The sequence below is a fragment of the Echinops telfairi genome, unplaced genomic scaffold, assembly GCF_000313985.2.
Source record: "Echinops telfairi isolate 266 unplaced genomic scaffold, ASM31398v2 ScPeMD7_7465;HRSCAF=8503, whole genome shotgun sequence".
In the NCBI taxonomy this organism is placed as follows: domain Eukaryota; kingdom Metazoa; phylum Chordata; class Mammalia; order Afrosoricida; family Tenrecidae; genus Echinops; species Echinops telfairi.
Genome location: NW_022111365.1, coordinates 1,071,948 through 1,093,077, shown reverse-complemented (window position 1 = coordinate 1,093,077; position 21,130 = coordinate 1,071,948). Strand labels below are relative to the sequence as shown.

The 21,130-nt window shown below is 42.8% G+C and overlaps 1 protein-coding gene across 2 annotated transcripts in view; it reads right to left on the bottom strand.

Moving 5' to 3' along the window:
- KCNJ1 (potassium inwardly rectifying channel subfamily J member 1) overlaps nt 1–21,130 on the bottom strand; it is a 42,740-nt gene that overhangs the window by 11,327 nt on the left and 10,283 nt on the right. The window contains exon 2 of one of the 2 annotated variants that reach the window (XM_045283672.1): nt 7,289–7,443. The exons of the other annotated variant lie outside the window; for it this stretch is intronic. The gene's annotated coding sequence lies outside the window, so the exon portion shown is untranslated. The remainder of the gene's footprint in view (nt 1–7,288; nt 7,444–21,130) is intronic. 2 annotated transcript variants of the gene reach the window in all.

The window sequence follows — 21,130 nt, the reverse complement described above, 5'->3', positions numbered from 1 at the left end:
TTCTAATGGTCGGACCAGGGTGCAAGCTGCCTTAGCCAGTTCCCTGCTTCAGCTGGCAAGGCTCACTTCCTGCAAGACATTCCCAAGGAGAAGCCTCATGGACCCACCCCGATGTAGCCCTGGGTGCTGGCGCAGTCGTGTGGAGACCCCTGCCAGCGCTGAGATGCTTACACGCTCACTGATTTGGCTTTCCTCCTGCAGTCAGTGTCATAGTGTGTGTTTTGTGAGATAGAGGACAACTTTGTGGATTGGTGGTGGCCATATGGGCTAATGTTGGACTTGTGGGCTTGGGCAGCACTGGGTTGTGATGTTTTCTTGATGTTCACTTACCCTTTATATAAAACTCTCTCTTATACATATGTGTCTCTGTGGATTTGTTCCTCTAATGTACCCAGACTAACACAATATATGAGCTATGTGGGCCCAAGAGCAAAAGTCAAATGACTTCTACTAGTTTTTCTATAATAGTTGTGGGGAATAAATCCCTAGTTTCCATGACAACTTCCTTCTTTGTTTCAACTCAATAGTCAATTGAATCAAGCATTTCCGGAGGGCCTATCATAAACAAGGCACCGAATGGAGTTATGAGGCATGGCCCCTGTCTTCTTCTTTACTTTAATTGTGGAAACCTGATTCTAGGACACCTATGTGCCACTCTGTTGTCAGTGCTATTCTGCGTGCCAAATGAGCCCGCTTTCAAGGAGATTGGAGATCATAGCTACAATGACTGCAATGCCGCAGGTCTGGCAACCTGAGATAGGTGAAGACAGGGTGCTAAGGCAGTCACCAAAGAGGAGACACAATGGTTTAAGCGTCAGGCCTTTACTCACCACCTGACTTTTTAAAAAGAGAAAACACAAATACAGCTAACAGGCAATGTAGAGGACTTCATTTTTTAAGTAAAAATAGTCTCAAGCTATAGTTGGAGAGTCACCAGATGGATTTGCACACACTCAGGACCCAGAGAAACATAAAGTTTTCTAGCTCCTCCAAACCATCTCTGCAGTGCAGTGAATTCCTTAATATGGCTCTCCTAGCCATAGTCTTTGCGACTCCCACAAATGATTACGTGAGACTAGGCAATACGAAGCTTGTAGCCCACTGAGATAGTTAAGGTTTATTGTGTCAACCTGGCTGATAAACACGTGGGATTAATTGAAGGGCAGAGAGATAAATGGCTAGGGGAGTCTCGTCTTTCTAGTTCTTGGGTCTCTTGCTTTCCGATGGTCGAACCAGGGTGCAAGCTGCCTTAGCCAATTCCCTGCTTCAGCTGACAAGGCTCACTTCCTGCAAGACATCCCTGAAGAGAAACCACATGGACCTACCCTGAGGCAGACCTGGGTGCTGGAGCAGCCATGTGGAGACCTCTAACAGCGCTGAGATACTTACACGTTCACTGATTCAGCTTTCCTCCTGCGGTCGGCATCATTGGGTGTGTTTTGTGAGATGGGGGAGGACTTTGTGGATTGGTGTCGGACATATGGGTTAATGTTGGACTTGTGGGCTTGGGCAGCACTGGGTTGGGATGTTTTCTTGATGTGCACTTACCCTTTATATAAAACTCTCTCATAAATGAGTTTCTGTGGATTTGTTTCTCTAATGTACCCAGACTAATACACTCACCAAAGGGATCTTGTTGTTAATGGAAAGGGGGGCGGGAAGTGTATAGAAACTATGATGGTAAAGGTTGCATGTCAACTTGGCTGGACCATGATTTTTCAGTGGCTTGGCACTGTGTAAATGATGATTGCCTTCTGTTTTGTGATCTGATATAATATTCCTTCACTTTGTTCTGTTGTAAGCCCAAGCCTCTATGGCAGTGTTTATGGTCCCATTTGGAAATAAGCTGTCCATTATAGTGATGAAGCAGTGTTAGAGTGGGTGACTGCCTTACTAGATTGTCAGACTCAAGCCATCACTGTACCCTGGGCAACACCATGACTTCCATTATTCAAGGCACACCCTTCCACTGCCTTGTTCAAGTAAAGGGAGTTTCCTGGAAGGGATTGCCTGCATCCAATACATATGAATGCTCCAACAAAGTTATCTCTCTTCTCTGGATCTTTCATCTGGTTCAGCATCATCTGTCCTTTGGTTCTTGGAACTTGAGCCAGCAGTCTATTGTCTGACCTGATTTTCCATTTTTGTAGCCTGTGATGAACTAGCAGCCTCTTATGTGACCTCCCCAAGTGGGTTAGTCAAGCCATGTGAGTTAGGAGAAGCCTTTAGATTATCCCTTGACCCATGGATTTTGTACTGCCAGTCTCCACAGCTTTGAGAGCCATTTCCTTGGTAGTTTTGAGTACTAAGAGATATCGCAGCAAATTATGGAACTCAAAGATGGGAGGGGGAATATCGATATTGAGGAGGGGAGGAGGAATTGATGTAAGAGACAATGGCATGGTACAACAATTTGGAAGAGTTATAAATTTGGGACATATTTTGACTCCACCTCCTACGCAGTAGCTTTGTATTGTTTTTTTCTACAAGAAAAAATTATACCCAGAACTTGTTGAAAACAGAAAACTATGTTCTCTTTTGGTTTCCTAAGGCAGAAAGAAATTTTCTCTTGTGTCTTTGGTACTCAGACAACTCACTCAGACAACTCAAGAGTTAGCCTGGACTCTTCTGAAATACAACTTGACAAGTCCACTATTAGCACTTTTTTCCTGGCTTTGTGAGCAGATATAAGAACTCGATTTGGAAATGGAGTTCATGAATATTCCACCTTTACCTTGGAGTGGAATGTCTGCCCAGGCCCACTCCAGTGTGAGGCCAGAAAAACGCTTTTGTACAAGTGGGAACGCAGCACAGACCTTCCCTGGGTCTCTCTTTCGTTCCGGAGAAAAAACCCTTGGAATAAGAACCCGAGAACCATGGGGCCAAATTGTGTTGGCTCTCTCAGAAAATACATTCTGTTCTGTAAGCATATCAAAATCCAGCTAATCGCAATAGTGCTATCTGAATAACTAGTGAGGTATAACATGCACGTGGGATCCACACGGGATGGAGCCCTCGAACAGGAATGTTAACAGACTAGGTAATGACCAGAGGCAGCATGGCAGACAGGAAGAAACATTGACTTGGGTTGGAATAGTCATCGATTGGAACTCCACCCCTCTCCTTAATGGCACATGACCCCGAGCCAAGCACATAGCCTTTCTGAGCCTCCATTTTCTCACCTGTAAATGATTATGATCATATTCCTTTGAGTTTTGTTGGTGGTGGTTGCTGTCAAGTAGATTGTGACATACAACAACCCCGTGTGTTCCAAGCAGAATTGCTCCAGAGGGTTTCTAAAGACCTGACCTTTCAGAAGCAGATCACAAGGCCTGTCTTTCAAGGTGCCTCTGTGTGGGTTTGAACTGCCAATTTCTTAGTTTGTAGTTAAGCACTGAACCTTTTACACTACCAAGGGACCTATTGAAAGATTTTTAGTAAGATTTAAAAGCAATAACATATTTAAAGTCTGTGCCATTGCCATCGAATTGATTCTGATTCATAGCAACACTATATGATAGAGAACGGCCCTATAGGGCTTCCTAGACTATACTATTTACTGGAAGGAGCCATAGGTTTAAAGGTCAGCAGTTCAAAGGTCAGAGAGATGAGGCTGTCTGCTTCCATAAAGATTTATCGTTTGGGAAGCCTTATATAAGGTCAAGATGAGTCAGAAGTGCTAAAAGGACAAACCTATCTCGATTGGAAGAAGTAAAGCCAGAGTGCTCCTTAGAGGCAAGGATGGCAAGACGTTGTCTTATGGGCTTTGGGCATGTTGTCAGGAGAGACCAGCCCCTGAAGAAAGACATCATGTCTGATCAAGTGGAGGGGCAGCAAAGGCCCTGGACAAGAGGGATGGACACAATGCTGCATCAATGGCTTCTGACCTGGGAACAATTGTAAGCTGGCACAAGAACATGCTGTGTTGTGCACAGGGTCGCTATGGGTCGGACGCAACTCGGTGGCACCTGACAACAACAACAACACGTGTCAGAATCAACTCGTTGAGAGTGAGTTTGGTTTGGTATCTTACCAGAAGCAGATTGCCTGCTCTTTCCCCCAAGGATAAAAGAACACAAGTGCTTAACCATTGCACCACCAGAGCTTCTGATAAAGCCCTGAGCACACATGGCAGTTATGTGAAAAATAGTAGAAAGAAAAAACATTCATTGAAATATGCTATGGACCAATTATGCTCTGCCCTGACTCAGCATCCATTTCAAGACAATTGCGACAAAAGAAAAAGGAAGAAAGAAAGAGGGTGGGAACAGGAAGAACAAGGATGAAACCCAAGCAAAGCACTTACATGGAGGACTGACTAGGATATTGTTGGCTTCATTTCTTGAGATAGGTTGGGTAAATATATATGCTGTGTTTCTTTACAAACAAAATCAAGTCAAACAAACAAAAATCCCTCCAGATTCCTTATCTCTCAAACTTAAATAGTATTTGAGTGTCTTTTGTAAAAAAGGAAGGAAGGAAGGAAAGAAGGAAGGAAGGAAGGAAGGAAGGAAGGAAGGAAGGAAGGAAGGAAGGTAAAGAAAGAAAGAGGAGGAAAAGGAAAATGGAAGCGGACTTGGAGTCTTTCTGACAAGTTCATCTCAAACAAAATAAGAAAACGAAGCCTCAGCTATTCCAAGAAGGACCAAAAGGGGGCGCTTGATCTCTGTCTGCTTTACACCACCTTGGGGTGGTGTGTAGACAGCTTGTAAAGGTGATGGGAAATCAAAGTTAGAGAGCCCCAGGGAACAGGAGAAACTCAGCTACACATTGGGGTCTGCTTGCTTTCTACTCAAAATATTTGTTTTAGAAATTCTTCTCTATAAAACTTCAAAAGTTCTGCCTTGGCCAAGGGAAGACACCTCACTTGAGGTGAGTGGACTGAGTCGAAGTAATGGCATAAACCACCATGATCGTGGGGATGCCCAGATCAGAATAACCGAGGAGGGCTGAGGAAGTCTTCAGTGGTTGTGGAAGAGCAGTTAGGCGTCCAGTAACCAGACAAGTTCCAGGAGACGCATTCTGTGCAAACAGTGCCCCCTGGAGTACAACACGAATGGTGCCGCCCTTATGTGATTCCATCCCTATAAGACAGAGAGAGAGCAGAACCTCATAGGGATTTCTAAGGCCCTGGGGGTGTAATGGTCACGCGTTGGGCTGCGATAGGCAGTTTGAAACCACCAGCAGCATCGCAGGAGAAAGACTGGGCTTCCTACTCCCACAGCACAGTTATGGTCTCCAAAACCCACAGGGGGTCACTATGAGCCAGCATGGACTCGATGGCTGCACATTTTTGTTTGTAAATCTTTGTGGAAGCAAACTGCCACATCTTTCTCTCGTGGTGCAAGTGGTAGGTTTGAACTGCCAATCTTTCAGTTAGCAGCTGAGTATGGCACCACCTGGGCTCCGTGGTACCCCTCCAGAGTAATGAAACGCCCAGACACCGAGTACAAAGCAACTCTCTTAGGTGCATTATCACATGGAAACCTCCCGATGACCCAAGGAGCTGAGGAACTGCGACTCCGAATCTCAAGCAACTGGCCCGGGTTACAAAGCAGAAAGCAAGAGTGCAAAGATTAGAAGCTCCACCCGCCCGAGAAGCCCTTGCTAACACACCCTGTGGTAAGCACAGAATATTTATTTTAAAACGTGGAGAGAGAGCAAACACATACTCAGCATCTACTTCCTTCTGTGTAAGAAACAATGCTTTTCCACAAGTTTCCTTATTAATGTAAGAGATGAGAGACTCCTGTGCTACGATCTGTGTAGCTTGGGTCATGAAGAAACCAAAACTCTCTAGAGCAGCGGTTCGCAACCTGTGGGTCATGACCCCTTTGGGGGTCAAACAACCCTTTCACAGGGGTCGCCCGATTCATAGCAGTAGCAAAATGACAGTGATGAAGTAGCAACGAAAATAATGTTATGGTTGGGGGTCATCACCACATGAGGAACTGTATGAAAGAGTCGCGGCCTTAGGAAGGTTAAGAACCACTGCTCTAGATAATGAGCCAAGGTTGGTGGAGAGGAGAGGACAGAAGAGGGCATGAGTGAGGGAGAGACGAGAAGGTTTCTGGAGATAAGTAAGCATGTAAGTGGAATGCAAACCAAGGACCATGGTGTGTGGGAGAGAGGGGGCTCCATAGAGAGGGTGCAGAGCCATCTGGGCTGGCTCACATGCTCCAAGCTGAAGAAGGAGGCCACCGGCCTTGCGTCACCAGAAGGGCTTTGTTAGGCCTGATAGGGCTCGATAATGGTCAAGATACCAAAGCAATTAAGAAGCAATATGGGAGGAGCTGAAGATCTGGAACTGTCAAGCATGATGTTTCCTTTGAAAGTATGTACAAAGTGAGCTCAGCACACATGATGGCTTAGAGTTATAGGGGGGACCACTTTCATTTGAAGGCATCTGTGGACTGCCCAGTGACCCTGCCTTGTCCAGACAGCCTTGTGTGAAGATGATGGCTAATGGAGGAAAATAGGAAGCTCCTCTCGATTAGAGAAGGTTCTGTCTGTGCTGTGCTCATCACTCTGCAAAGGGTTAGCCCCAAGCCTTGTAGCCTTCAGTTAGTTCAACAAGCATCTCCTGAATGTCAAGGTCATGCCTACACACCAAACTGAGGGTACACAGACAAGGACACAGCCATCTGAGACCTAGCCCATCCTCATATGCACCAGGGACATTTGGGAACTTGTTTTAGCTTCTCTGAGCCCACCTCCTATGCGCTTTCTCCTGCTGGGAACACATGGTGCTTTTCTTCCCCCCTCAGCTGAGCAGGCCTCCATTTAAATGTCAGTTTCCCAAAGAGAGAGGGTGTCCTGACTGCCTCACCCATTTAAATCTGATCCCATACCCTTATAAAATTCATAGGTTCTCGTATTTGTAGCATTTAAGGATATATTTTAAATTATGCATTTTATTTTAAGTTGATCTGGGAGAAGTAACTGCCCATTGGCTCCTCTACTGTACCATCAGCACCCATCCAGCCCAGTGGCCGACACAGAGTGTAGGCTCCATAGATGTTTCTCAAGCAAATAACGATAGTAAGGCGTGAATGACTCGGAGTGTGTGATTCTTTTAAAAGAGACTGTGGAGAGGGTAACGTTCAGCCCAAACCACTCTTTAAAAGTGCCACTTCGGGAGCCAAATAGGGCAGGTAATTTGGTGCTGGCTGCTTTGCCCAATTCCCCTTGGGTTATGCAAAACCAAGCAAGTATCCCCTGTTCTTGTATTCTAGCCTCTCCAAAGGCTTATTGACTTAGCATTCAACGTGAAAATCAAGCCACTTGCCTTGGCCTGCCACCGTCCAGGAGGCAGTCTTCAAATCTTCATGGATTAGAGAAATGTGTGGTGGCCAATTAGAGCTCTGGGTTTGGTAAGTCAGCTGCTGGTCTTGCAATGTGCCAAGTTGTTGTTGGCAGGACTCAGGATTGGGGTGAAGAACCCTAATAAAACACAATAGTCATGGTTACTATATTCAAAGGGAACTGAGGTCTGGGGAGAGGGAACTGGTTCCCACAGAATTCAGGGTGGAGTTTTACCAATCTGTACCATGCTCGGGCGGTGGGCCTACTTTTAAGAAAGAGGAGAAGGTCATTTTTTTCAGCTCTAACTCCATGTCTTAGTTTCCTAGGCTTCTATTACAGAAATACTACACCTTTATTCCTTACAGCTAGGGAGGTAGTCCTAAGTCAGGGTGCCGACATAGGGGAAGCCTCTCATCTGTGTTAGCTGTGGAGAAAGGGCCTTGTTTCTTTCCTCTTCGGTTCCTGGGCCCCTTAGCAATCTTCATGTGGCTTGGCATTGACGTTTCTCCCACATGCTTTGTGATCTCTGCCTACTCTGCTCTCATTATAGTTGAAAAGTGAATCGTTTAAAACATATCATACACTGATATATCTAATTAACATCATAAAACTCTGTTTACAAATGGGGCTTCATCCACAGGCATAGGAGTTAGGATTGGCCACATATTTTGGGTGGTGGTGGTGGTGGTATACGGTTCGGGGACAGACACAATTCAGTGCTCCAGTTCTCTACGATGAATCAGGCCAGAAACTTCCCAAGGGTCATTATCCGAAGGGTGAGATTGTTTCAGATGACAATTAAATTAGCACAATTGTGTTAATCTGGGTACATTAGAGAAACAAATCCATAGATATTCATATGTATGAGAGAGTTTTATATAAAGGGTAAGTGCACATCCAGAAAACATCCCAACCCAGTGCTGCCCAAGCCCACAAGTCCAACATTAACCCATTAACCTATAGGTCCAACACCAATCCACAAAGTCCTCCTCCATCTCACAAAACAGACGCAACGAAGCTGACTGCAGGAGGAAAGCAAATCAGTGAACTTGTCAGCATCTCAGTGCTGGCAGGGGTCTCCACGCAGTGCTCCAGCACCCAGGGCTGCATCGGGGTAGGTCCATGTGGCTTCTCCTTGGGGATGTCTTGCAGGAAGTCAGCCTTGCTAGCTGAAGCAGGGAACTGGCTAAGGCAGCTTGCACCCTGGTCCGACCATCAGAAAGCAAGAGACCAGAGAACTAGAAAGGCGAGGCTCACCAAGCCATTTATCTCTCTGCCCTTCAATTAACCCCACATGTGTTTCTCAGCCAGGTTGGCACAATAAACTTTGACTAACTCAACAATGATTCAAAGGCTTTTCTAGTCTTGTGGCTTTTTAATTTTCATAATCATTTTTTTAAAGTCAATTACAAGGAAAATGTCATTGAACTTGTCTATATGTATAATTTAATATTAGGACCAATATATGCCAGTGGCCATTGAGTCAATACCAATTTACGGAGACTTCCTATGTGTCAGAGTAGAACATGGTCCTTAGAGTTTCCCTTTTTTTAGAAGAAAATTCTTACTGTGAGTTGGGTGAAGCTTTATAGGGAAGATCAATTTTCCATTCAATACTTCACACACATTTTGTTTCAGATCATAGATTGCAATCCCTGCAAGAGCGTTTATCCTGCTGCCTCCCTGTGTGTCTGTCCTGTTTCCATTCCTCCTTCTTTCCTAACCCTTCTGAACCTGGTAAGTGAGCTCTTGATCTCAAATGGTTGATCCTTCTAAGATGTGTATATCTCCCGTGTGTTATTGTTCCCCCTCGGCCAATCCGTTGTTTGAAAATTGAGCCATCAATAAAATGATTTAAAAATACATTTTTAAAAAATTGAGTGATCAGAGTAAGTTCCATTGCAGACCTGAACGGTGACTAAGGCACATAATCTCGGGGATCTGAGGTCCGGAGGCTTTCCTGCGGATGATTTTTCAGAAGTGCTTTGCCAAGCCTTTTCGCCTAGCTGCCTCTGAATGGACTGGAAGTACCAACTTTCAGTTAGTGGTAGTCTCAAAAGATGGCATGTGACCAGAAACCGTGTCTAATAAAAACATAGTACATAGGCATTAAGAATAGATATTTAAAGGAATCATTTAGTGAGTTCTGTAAAGACCAATTCCTACAAACTAAGTACCCACCTTCTTAATTGCTAATCCTCTTCAAGTATGTGCGTTTCACGGAGAGTTGTCTTAAAAACTAGACACATCTGTAAAGACACTATGCTCAAATCCCATCTATTGAAGCACCCACCTCAGTTGGTACTGCAGTTTAATGGAAGAATTTTAACATTTACAAAAAGTTGTATTTCTCATGTGTACAGGAATCCTGTTATTAGTCTGACCCTTCTGGGTCTCTGTGGTTTGGGCTGGTATGACATCAACTCAGTCTTTCCAGCCCAGAAACTAATGAATTCCACGTGGACCGCATGCCCTCAATGTACTCTGCTTGGTTGTCTACAAAAAGAAAGTACGTTTTGCCCTTCAAACGCTCTAGGTATAAAATTCCAAACCTTGACAATGATAAAGTATGAGAATACTCCTCGAGTATAAGGAGCTCAGGACGATGACATCATTAGGATTTGTGTCACCCAGAGCAGTCGCTCAGGGAGTCAACCCTCCCCCACACCAGACCTTAGAGAATTCTTAGTAAGGCTTCTTATAAATGTTAATCCTAGAATCCAAACCAACAAACCTCAATGCCGCTAAGCTAAGTCAAGTCTGACTCATAGCGACCATTCAGGGCTGAGTAGAACTTCCCTTTGGACTTTCTAAAGCTGTCAATGTTACAACCTCATCATTCTCCTGCACAGGGGCTGGGGGCTCCAAGTAACCCTGAGCCCCTTAATCATAGGATAGCGTAGGACAAATATAGTTGGAAATTGCATCGGTGTAATAGTTTCTGAGATTATATGAACACTAATGACACTTTTTTGGTAAACATTTTCTACACTGTATTGCAACATCATTAGTTGTTACATGATTAGTAATTGAGTACTCCCTCATCTCAGGTCAGCGAGTCAATGCTGACTCATAGCGACCCCTGTGGTTTCCGAGACTGTTAATGGTAGTAGAAAGCCCAGTCTTTCTCCCGGAGCTACCGGTGGTTTTGAACTGCTGATCATATGGCTCCCAGCCCAACGCTTAACCACTACACCACCAGGGATCCGTAGCAACTGAGTAGAAGCCGGTTTGGGGGGAGGGGAGGTTTCCCTCCTGTTTCTCTATTAGTACTTCATTCTCAAAAAATTGTATCGCAGCTAAAACACCAGTTTGGCAAACACCAATTTGGTAAAACCAGTGACCACAGAAACTCTGACAACAATGGCAACAATCGTGCATGCTTATAGAACATGCAGACCAAACCACGTGCCTCTAAGTGTGGTTGTAACTGGGTAATTATGACACTTTAGACTTGTGCAAATTAAAAGGGTCAAAAAGTAAACTGGCAAAAAGTGTTAGCCTTTCAAGTGTTTTGATACATGTAAGCTGGACTCACAAAACATGTCTTTTCTTATATCTAACTACAGGGATAGGGTTATAAAAGACAATACATTTCTGCTGAAACGCTGCAAAAAACAAGCAAACAAACAAACTTTGTTTAAGATAACCATTTATGTGTCACCCTCCCTGACAATGTCACCTAGTGTGGTCTGCACCACTACCACCCACCTCCCACAACCTCCCCCCACTCCCACTCCCAACACATGCAGGTCCCTAGTGGCACCACTGATGCGGGATGGTGGACTCAGGGACTTGTGTACAATGCCATACCCACAGGCAATGGGAGCCAGTATGGTCGAATCTGAGGCAATACACAACCACAGGCACAGAGCACCGCGGTGGGAAATTCGGATGAGTCCATATTCTAGCTTTGCTTTAAGTCTCCCTGTAGCAGTTACATGATCTCCTGTCAACTTGTGAAGGGGTGACAGGAGTCTAGCCTGTCAATCTGGCCATAGCCAAGGAGGCCTCTGTGTGGGCAGTGCCTTCTCCTGAGGATTCTGGGAATTCCTGTATTCCTCCCTGGAGGTGGGAGACTCTCTCTGCTTTGTCTTCCTGCTGACAAGACACATGGAGCTACCCTGATGCAGCCAAAGCCCTGGAGCTGGAAGGGCCAGGTGGAGACCTCTGTCAGTGCTCAGATGCTTCTCCCACCAGTGGATCCACAAGATCCACTGGCATGTGATCTTCTGGCAGTCAGCTTCATTGCATGGCTGTGTGAGTCTAAAGAGGAATTTATTGACTGGTATTGAAATATGGGGGTAATATCAGACCTATGGACTTGATCTGGACTGGGTTGGGATGTTTTCTTCATGTACAATTATTATTTGATATACAGTTCTCTCTTACACACATATGAGTGCCTCTGGATTTGTTTCTCTAGTCATCCCAGACTCACACACTCCCAGTCACAGCTCATCAAGTGGCCTACAATTTCAGGTTTTCAGACCAATGTTCAGTGGGATTTGAATCTGTTGTCACTTATTAGCTCTGACATTGGGCACTACTTCGTGTTTCAGTGTATCAACATCTTCATCTGAAAAAATGGGAACATTTGTAGTGCTCTCAAATGGGTACGAAGAGCTTTGCACAACAATCGGGCATAGAAAGGGTTCAGTAATACTGCCTCCAGCGTGGGTTTCCCTTTCACATGGCAACCATTAATGGATGAAAGGATCCAATCGTGCCATTATCTTTGATGCCTTCATTCTGGGCTCCTATATGCCAGTGTCTGGGCTGGAAAAGCCATCATCCTTCTGGGAAAGGTGATAAGAAGGGCAAGGCTCTGGGATAAACCATAGGGACCTGAATTAATTGAGAGCCCAAATTCCTGCTGATTCTACTGCTTCGCCCTGGGGAGATTCTGAGGGTCAATCATTACCAGCTTTGGCTTGGGTCCTGCCGAACCATCAGGGCTACATTAATGAGGCTGCACGTCAGCCGCCCTCCTGTGTCCAAGCGCTTTCTGGGAAAGCCCCGGAGGCAGGGATGTGGAGCCAGCAGCCTCTCTGACCCTGTTGTTCCATGCCACAGAGCTGGGCTCATGTTTGGGTCTTCTTTGGGGGCTCTTCTTGATGGCAGTTAGCAACCACCTCTCCCTGCCACTGCTGGAGTCCAGAGTCCACCCCAGTGAGACCTTTCAGGATGGGAATACCCTGACCATTTCCAAGGTGACCCCTCAAGGCTGGCTAGAAATTTTTCTGAACTGTTCTTGACTTATTTTCTTATCTGTTGCTGACATTAGGTGAGCAGGCTGGATCAGAAGGCAGTGCTCACAGACCTTTGAGACAGGACAAGGCAAACGTGGGCAACCCCCATGATACCCCAACACCCACCTCCCGAGACAAGGCCACTGGCACCAACAGCAGCCCTGCTGACGCACTTCCCCTCATTCCTTTCATTGTTCTTTTGAGTCAATGGTGTGTATCATGACCCTGGTAAAGGTGATTAAATTTCATATTATTTCCTTTTGTTTGCGCTTACAAGCAACTAAAATCAAAAGAAGCTTCTTAGTCTTCAAATTGTTATGTAAACTCTCAGAGCTGAGATTTTTCATATTGAATTGGTGATCATAATGCCTGTCTGTTGTCATGAGAATCAAATGAAATTACACCTGCAAACACAAATACTTGAACATGAACGTTCATAGAAATAATATTCACAATAGCCAAAAGGTGGAAACAACTCAAGTATCCATCAGTGTATGAATGGATAAGCAAAATGTGAGAATGTGAGAAATACCTACAGTGAAATATTTATGAAACAGTGAAAGTAACAATGGATGTTTCCTAAGCAAAATCAGACCACTTATTGCATGATTCAATTTATATGAAAAGACCAAAATAGGAAAATTTATACATAGGGAAGACAGACTGATGATTGCCATGGGCTGATGGCTCAAGGGATGAGGGGTGACGGCCAGTAGTTATGGGGTTTCTTTCTGGGGTGCTGAGAAGGTTCTAAAATTAATTGTGATGGTTGCACCCCTCTATAGATATACCAGGAGTTACTGAATTATAAGTTTTAAGTCTGTGAATTTTAAGTGTGTAAATGACCCCAAAATGCCCAGGTGAAGTATCTGTCTCACAGTGGTCGATTGGTGTTAGTCTTCAGCCTGCTCAGCCTCCTCGCACTGGTGCGTACAGCAGAGGCAGTGAGTCGTGCATGATTTTAAATTCTGTTTGTTACACTACCTCACTTCCCAGGGATGGATGCTACTCTCAAAGTAGTCTATCTGGAGTCAGGTCTGTAGTTTCCAACAGCAGAGCCCCAGACAGACATGATGTCTGATCGGATGCTCAAAGGGGAAGTGGGGGCAGAAGGACATTCATTTAGACTTCAGACAGATCATGAGCTGTAATAGAAGTGCTGCTCTCTCGGTCGCTCTCATCTCATACTTAATTTCTCTCATTCTCTCGCTCATTCTGGTGGCTTAGTTCATCCATTTTCTCACACACCCCTCTCTGTGTTTCTCGCTCCTTCTTTCAATATTAAAAATTTAAAGTATTTTGTCTCATGCCCATAACCCTGGAGACAATGAGGTTGCTATTCCAATTCCCATTTAATCTGGCCTTTCTAGGGAGTCAGCATTACTCCACAGATAAACTGGAATTCCCACCCCCACCACCTTTTTGTGCCAGTTCCCATAGAATACCGTCCAACACATAGTGATCCTATGCATGCCAGAGGAGAAGTGTGCAGCATGAAATCTTATTGTGCATTGGGCAAAGGTTGACAGAGAAATTCACTTGTCTTATTCAATAATTCATACGCAGTTTGTTTCATGCCATTGAGTGCAATCCCACAATGTAACATCACTTATCCCAAGTGATCCCTGTGCTTCCCGTTGCCATTTAGCCTTTTCTGCCTCCTCAGGTTTATTCCGAAACAAGTCCTACCCTTGTGACCTCATATGGTTAATTACTCTAAGAGTACACATTCTCCTCGTGTTATTGCTGACCTCACACAACAACCTATTATTTGCTTGAAAGATGAGTTGAGTTCCAAATTGCAGGATATCTAAGGATCGCAGTCTTAGGTGGTCCATGAGTGTCTGTCAAACCAATAATCCTGGTCTTTTTTATTATCTTAATTTTTATTTTTCTCCCACTCTATCCAAGACCTCCTATTGTGATTCTTTTTAGAGCCCTGTTAGCAGGGCACCATCTTCGAGTCTCAGGATCACGAAGGCTGAGGTTATCAAAGTCCATTAGTCCTTTACACGATTTGTTTCCATGGGTCTTTTAACTCCTTCACTCTTCGTGTGGATGAGGACAGACCAAGAGCCGCAGCTTAGACGACTGCTCACAGATTTCAAAACCTCAGTCGCTATTCATCAAAAATAGGATATAGTCTTAGATGACGTTACAGTATGTCAAATGACCTTGATATCACTTGAAACTATGATTCTGAGGCCCCAGCCCCAAGAACAACATTGATAGAAATTCAGGTTGTTTCCATTTTTCTGCTGTTGTGAACACAGCTGCAATGAATATGAATGTGTATATATTTATTTATCTCACAAGTCTTACTTCTGTGAGATATGTGCAGGTAAGTAAGAAAAGTTTACTTCTAGGGATCCAGTTCATAGACGCAAGGGGTTAGTCCCGAGAAAAAAGGATGAAACATATTTCTACAATCAGTTATGGCGAAAACAGGTTCTCTCGGGAATGCACAAGTAAACATCTTTCTGGTAGTCTCTGCTTTCAGCCAAGATCTATCTGACTTCAGCCATGATATCCCTTGTTTCATGTCCTCTTCTGAATCTGACCTGAACCTCTGGTAGCTCCCTGTCAATGTACTGCTGCAGCTGTTGTTGTATGACCTTCAGCTGAATTTTACTTGCATGTGCTATTAATGAGATTGTTTTATAATTTGAGAATTATATATTGGGTCATCCTTCTTTGGTATGGGTACAAACACTGAATATCTTCTAGTCAGTTAGCCAAGTAACTATCTTCCAATTTTCCTAGTAAATGCTTCCAATGCTTCATCAGCTATTGAAACATTTCAATTGGGCTTCCATCAATTCCTAGAGAATTTGTTTACCTAATGTTTGCAGTGGAGCTTGGACTTCTTCCTTCAGTGCTATTGGTCCTTGTTCATATGCTACTTTTTTGAATGGTTGAATGTTGGCTAGTTCTTTATGGTACACCGGCTCTGTGTACTCTTTCCATCTTTTATTGATCCTTCTTGCATCACTCCATATGTTGCCCGGGAATTTTTTAATATTGCAACTCAAGGCTTGAATTTGTACTTGAGTTCTTTCAGTTTAAGATATGTGAGCATGTTCTTTCTACTTGGTTTTCTAAGCCTAGATCTTTGCACATTTCATTATATTTTACTTTGTCTTCTTGGGTTGCCTTTGAAATTTTCTATTCAGCTCTTTGATATCATAATTAATCCATTTGCTGTAGCTACTCTTTGATTAAGAACAAGTTTCAGAGTCATTTCTGATACCTGTTTTAATTGTTCCTTCCCTGACTTTTAATAAACTTTTGCTTTCTTCAAGAATGACATTCTTGAAGTCACCCCACAGCTCAACTTTTCTGTCTTAGTTAAATCTGTTCTTGAGATATTCTCAAAATTCAGGTGGGATATACTCACGGTTGTATTTTGATTCTCATGAACTTGTTTTAATGTTCTTCAGCTTCAACCTGAACTTACATACAGGAGTTAATGGTCTGTTCTACAGTAGGCCCCTGGCCTGGTTTTAGCTGCTATGTTGAGCAGCTCCATCGATTCTTTGGACAGACATAGTCCATTTGACTTCTCCAATGTAGTCTATCTGGCAACATGGGTAGAATTTTTCAATTTGTCCAACACTTGCCTTAATGTTTAGTGCAGAAATTTGAATAAGAGTTATATTGACTGGCTTTACTTGTATGTGGGTAGATCTAATCCTATTGCATACAGCATTGTACTTCAAGATATTTCTTGAAATGTCCTTTTTCATGATTAAATCTATTATTCCAAGCATAGTTGACCTATGATTTTCTGATTCAAAATGGCCAATATCAATCCATTTCAACTCACTAGCACCTAGAATATCAATCCTCATGTGTTCCATTTAGTTTTTGAGCACTTCCAATTTTCCTAGTTTCATACTTCATACATTCCAAGTTCTGAGCATTGGCTGATGTGTGCAGCTAAATGTTCTAATTTTGAGTTGTGCACCATCTGCAAATGAATGACATCACTCCATCGATGTCATCACGGTCGACTCTACCTTGAGAAGGCAGCTCTTCCCCAGTCATATTTCGAGTACCTTCAGACCAGAGGGGCCCATCTTCTGGCATGGCCTGACGAGGTTGTGTTTCTATTCATGGGTTTGTTTTTATTTTGTATCTTACAGTGTTTTGATGCTGCCCATATGATTTTTCAGTGGCTAATTAATTCCTTAGAAGTGAAAAACCTACTTCTTCTTCATAGCCTGTTCTTACCAACCTGCAGTCTTTCTGATTCCTGGTTCATTCTCCTGCTTCCTGATACATCAGACCTCACACCTTTGCAAACCAGACACCTGTAGCTTAACATCTGTCGCATGCACTGGAATTGGACTGAATTTACCCACTTCTACAATTGTGTGAACCATTATGTTGATATAAATTCCTTTCTTATATACATATACAATGGTGGCACTTAATCATCAACGACAAGGTGGGCATGGATACCAAAATGGACAGCAGAAATCAACGTCATAATGAGTACAGCCTGACTTGTCTGGACTTTTGATGTGGGCTACTTAGGGAGGGAGAGAAATAGATGAAAAACCTACTAAATGTTTACTTGATCTGTATAAGCAGAAGATGTGTAGGCCATGTGGATGGTAGTCTAACTCAAATCGCCAGAATAGACAGAATTGTGCATAAGGTGGCCATGAGTTGAAATTGATTCAATTGCAGTGGGTAGGATTATTATTGTGGAACTATCTATATTTATTTTTATTAATGTTTGATTATGTACTTGATGGCTCTTTTATTGGGTGCATAGATATTTATTATTCTACATCCTCTTGTTAGAGTCACCTATTAATTAACATATAATGTCCTTTTTTGTCCCTTTTGCTAGTTTTTGCCTTAAAGTCTAATTTAACAAAAACTAATATTGTGATTTCTACTCTTCATTAGATGATATGTGCTTAATATATGCTTTTTTCATCCTTTGACTATTAGCTTACTTTTGTTGAGCCCTGGTGACATAGTGGTTACACGTTAGGCTGCTAACTGTAAAGTTGGTGGTTAGACTTGAACAACAGGATATAGAACATTCCCTTCATGAATTATATTGCCAACTGTCCTTGGCATACAGTTACAGAAGAGTATATAGCAAGCACTGTGTAACCTGAACATACATGCCACAGCCATTATTGTTTAATTACTTTAATCCATTATGTAAACTATAATTACTGATCGATTTCTATTCATATTCAGTCTTCCTATTTGTTTATTTTTTGTCCTGCTTGCTTTATGCTTCCTTTTCTCTACATTATTGTTTTATTTTGAGTAAGTATTTTTAAAAGCCCTCTCTGTTTCTCTCCTGCTACTAGTTTTTAGATTTTGGAGGGGTGGGTGGGTGGGTGTTGTTTGTTTTATTTGAGTCCTTGGCTGATGGACTACCTTAGCATTTCTTTAAGTTTGGTCTGGACTTTACAAATTTCCTTAATATTTGTTTATCGGGGAATATCCTAATTTCACCATATTTGAGGGACAATTTTGCTGGATATGTAATTCTTGATTGCATTTTTTTCTTTCAGGATTTTATATATGTTGTCCTGTTGCTTTCTTGCCTACATGGCTTCTACTGAGAAGTCAGATCTTAGCCATATGGATTTTTCTTTGTATGTAACTTTGTGGTTTTTCTGAGCTGCTTTGAGGATTCTTTCTTGGTCTTTGGTTTTGGAAAGTTTATTATGATACGTCTTAGTGTTTTTTCTTTTGAAGTCTATCCTATCTGGGGTTTGTTGAGCTTCTTTCATAATATTAGGCTTTATTCCAACAGTCTGCAGCAATTTTCTCAGTCTCCCCCCCCCTTTTTTTTTTGTCTCTTACTGTTCTGGAATTCCTGTCCTGGAATTGATTTAAGTCATGCATAATTCTTTGACTTCTTTGATAGTTGGGCTTATGTCAACGTGATTTGGCAAGGATTCTAGGTGGTTTGACAGTTAGGGCTTGATAATCGCCAATGATGTGACCTTATAGTGTAATAAATTACAGGATAGGATCTGCTGTGGGCAGCAAGGCAATTAATTGTAAATGATTAGAGAGGAGTGAAGCCTCCTTACTCGGGTCACATCCATTGTGCAATTGAAAGGAAGTTTATTTGAGTTTGTGCCTACTCCCATTTAATTAGACTCTGTAGGAAGGCTTGCCTCTTCTTGCTGGTCTGGACCTTGCATCTATCTCATTGACCTCCAGTTCTTTATACGTAAGTCAATTGCCCACTCTATTGCCCATTGACCCTCAGAGCTATCAGTGGATTGCCATATTGTCTGACAACTTTGGATTTATTGAACTCTGCAGCCGTGAGCCTGACCTCTTGACCTTGGATTCATCTGTCTCTGTCTCCATCAGCCTGTAGTCTTCTTGCTTATTGGTTCATCAGTCCCAGTAGCCACAGAGTCAGGAAAAGTCTCCAGCTTACCATCTGACCCATGGACTTAATTGGATTGGACTTCTATGCTTCTACAACTGTGTGATCCACTTTTAGATATAAATTATATCCACACACATATACGTATATCCACACACAGATACATATATCACTGGTTCTGCTTCTCTAAAGAACTGGCTTGGAACCATTTCCCTCATGTTTTTTTCCATTTATTAATTTTTATTATTATTCATACAGATTACTATTAAAAGATTTGTTTGTGATCTGACTAATTCTACCTTCCATTGATTCAGTTCTATTTCTTTGCTCTTCCAATGCTATGTCTATTTCTGAAATATTTATCTTGTATATTTCTATTTGTTGTGTTTATATAGTTTCTAATTTTTCAAATATTCTGTCAATATGTTCTTGTCTGATTTTTCAGAATTCTTCTAGAGTTTTCACTATATTTTCTTTGATTTTATCTATACTTTCATTACTATTACCTTAGTTTTCCTTGATCTCTTCCTGAATTTGTTGAAGGGTTATAAATATAGTTCATTTAAATTCCTTATCAGGTAGTTCCAATTCCATTTCTTCCACAGAAACATTTCTGACCCTATATGCTGGTCATGTGCTTGAGCCATCTAATCTTTTTGTGTTTTGTGAAATTTTTTCCTATGTGTGAGATGAAGTTTTTTTCTCCAAAATATTGTTGTATTATTGTATTCATATATTGATTGTATATTTGTTTATTTCACCTTGATTTTTAAAATTTTGTTTTACTTTAATATATCCAGGCAGTGGACAGATTGGCTACTCTGATTGTTAGTTTGGCCACACTGGGTCACTCACTGCCTGTCTTCAGGTGGGTTTGGTAGTAAGTGGGAGTGTGGGCATGAGTCTGATCTCAGGTAATGTACAACAGCTGAAAGCAGACTGGCCAGTTCTTGGCTGCTAACTCTCATCAAGCCAGTGCTTCTGGGAAGGGACTATGGCACTTTCCCAGCGTGTTATGCAGGAGGTGTGGTAGAGGTGGCTACATAGGGTTGCTGGCTCCTGACTGATGGGCAACACAATTCAGTGTAAGTGTTGTTTGTGTGTGTTTGCTGATTCCTATTGTCATTTTGATGTGCCTCTGTAGGAGAAAGAGAGGGCTTTCCACTCCCATAAAGAGTTACGTTTTCAGAAACCCACAGGGGCAGTTCTACTCTGTCCTACGGGGTCACGATGAGCCAGCATCAATTCGATGACAGTGAGTGCGTTTTACCTTGCTGCTCTGCTCAAGCCTAATATGTACACCTTCATTAAGAAGGCTCTCCTACCAGAACATCTGGGAATGCACGCTGGCGGTTTTCCCTATTCACAGAAGAAGACCGGCAATGGGCATCTCGGGGCTCATGGAGCAGAGAAGGGAAGGACTTTGCTTGTCTAGCTGTTGGGGAAAACTTACAAAGGGAAACAAAGGTCAAGGATCAGAAAGAAAAATGATTGCCACAGAATGTTGATTAGATTAGACCAGGAAGATCAAATTGTATCAGACCAATTGAATTTCCTCCGAGGTTAGCATGACCAGCCTTCCAGACAAGGAGGAAGCCAGAGCGCAAAGCCTGGTGATTGGCACCTTGCATAGCTACCCCCTCAAATGCCCTGCAGAGAAGCAGCCTGCATTAACATTCCTACTGATTTTTTAATTTTTATTTTTCGCACCTAATACACTGTGATTTGACATTTATTTTGCTTAACCTGGATCGTCCTTGGTTATTTTAGTGACACAACCACCTGCCTAGTTCAAGTGAAAGCTTAAGAGCCAGTGGTGGTGATTTTATTTCATCTTCATAGCTAATCCATCATTAATTCTTAACTGCCCTTTCTAAAGCATGTATTCAGAGACGATATGCCTACTTCTCCTCGTCTCATAGTCACCATGACTTCTTGCTCGAGTTAAGAATTACCTTCCAATTATTCTCTCTGCATCTTCTTCACTCAGGTGATCACCCATTCCTGATAAGCTGAGCAAGAAGGTAAACCAGATCACTTTGTTGCCGTGATTAAGCCTTTCTCAATTTGCCCTTGTCCTGGTGGCCTCGAGCCTCTGTATAGCCTGAACACTGCCATGTGTCTCTCACCCTCATTCCTGTCATCTTCCTTTGCTGACCACATTCCCACCAGCTTATTCCTCCCCCCCCCC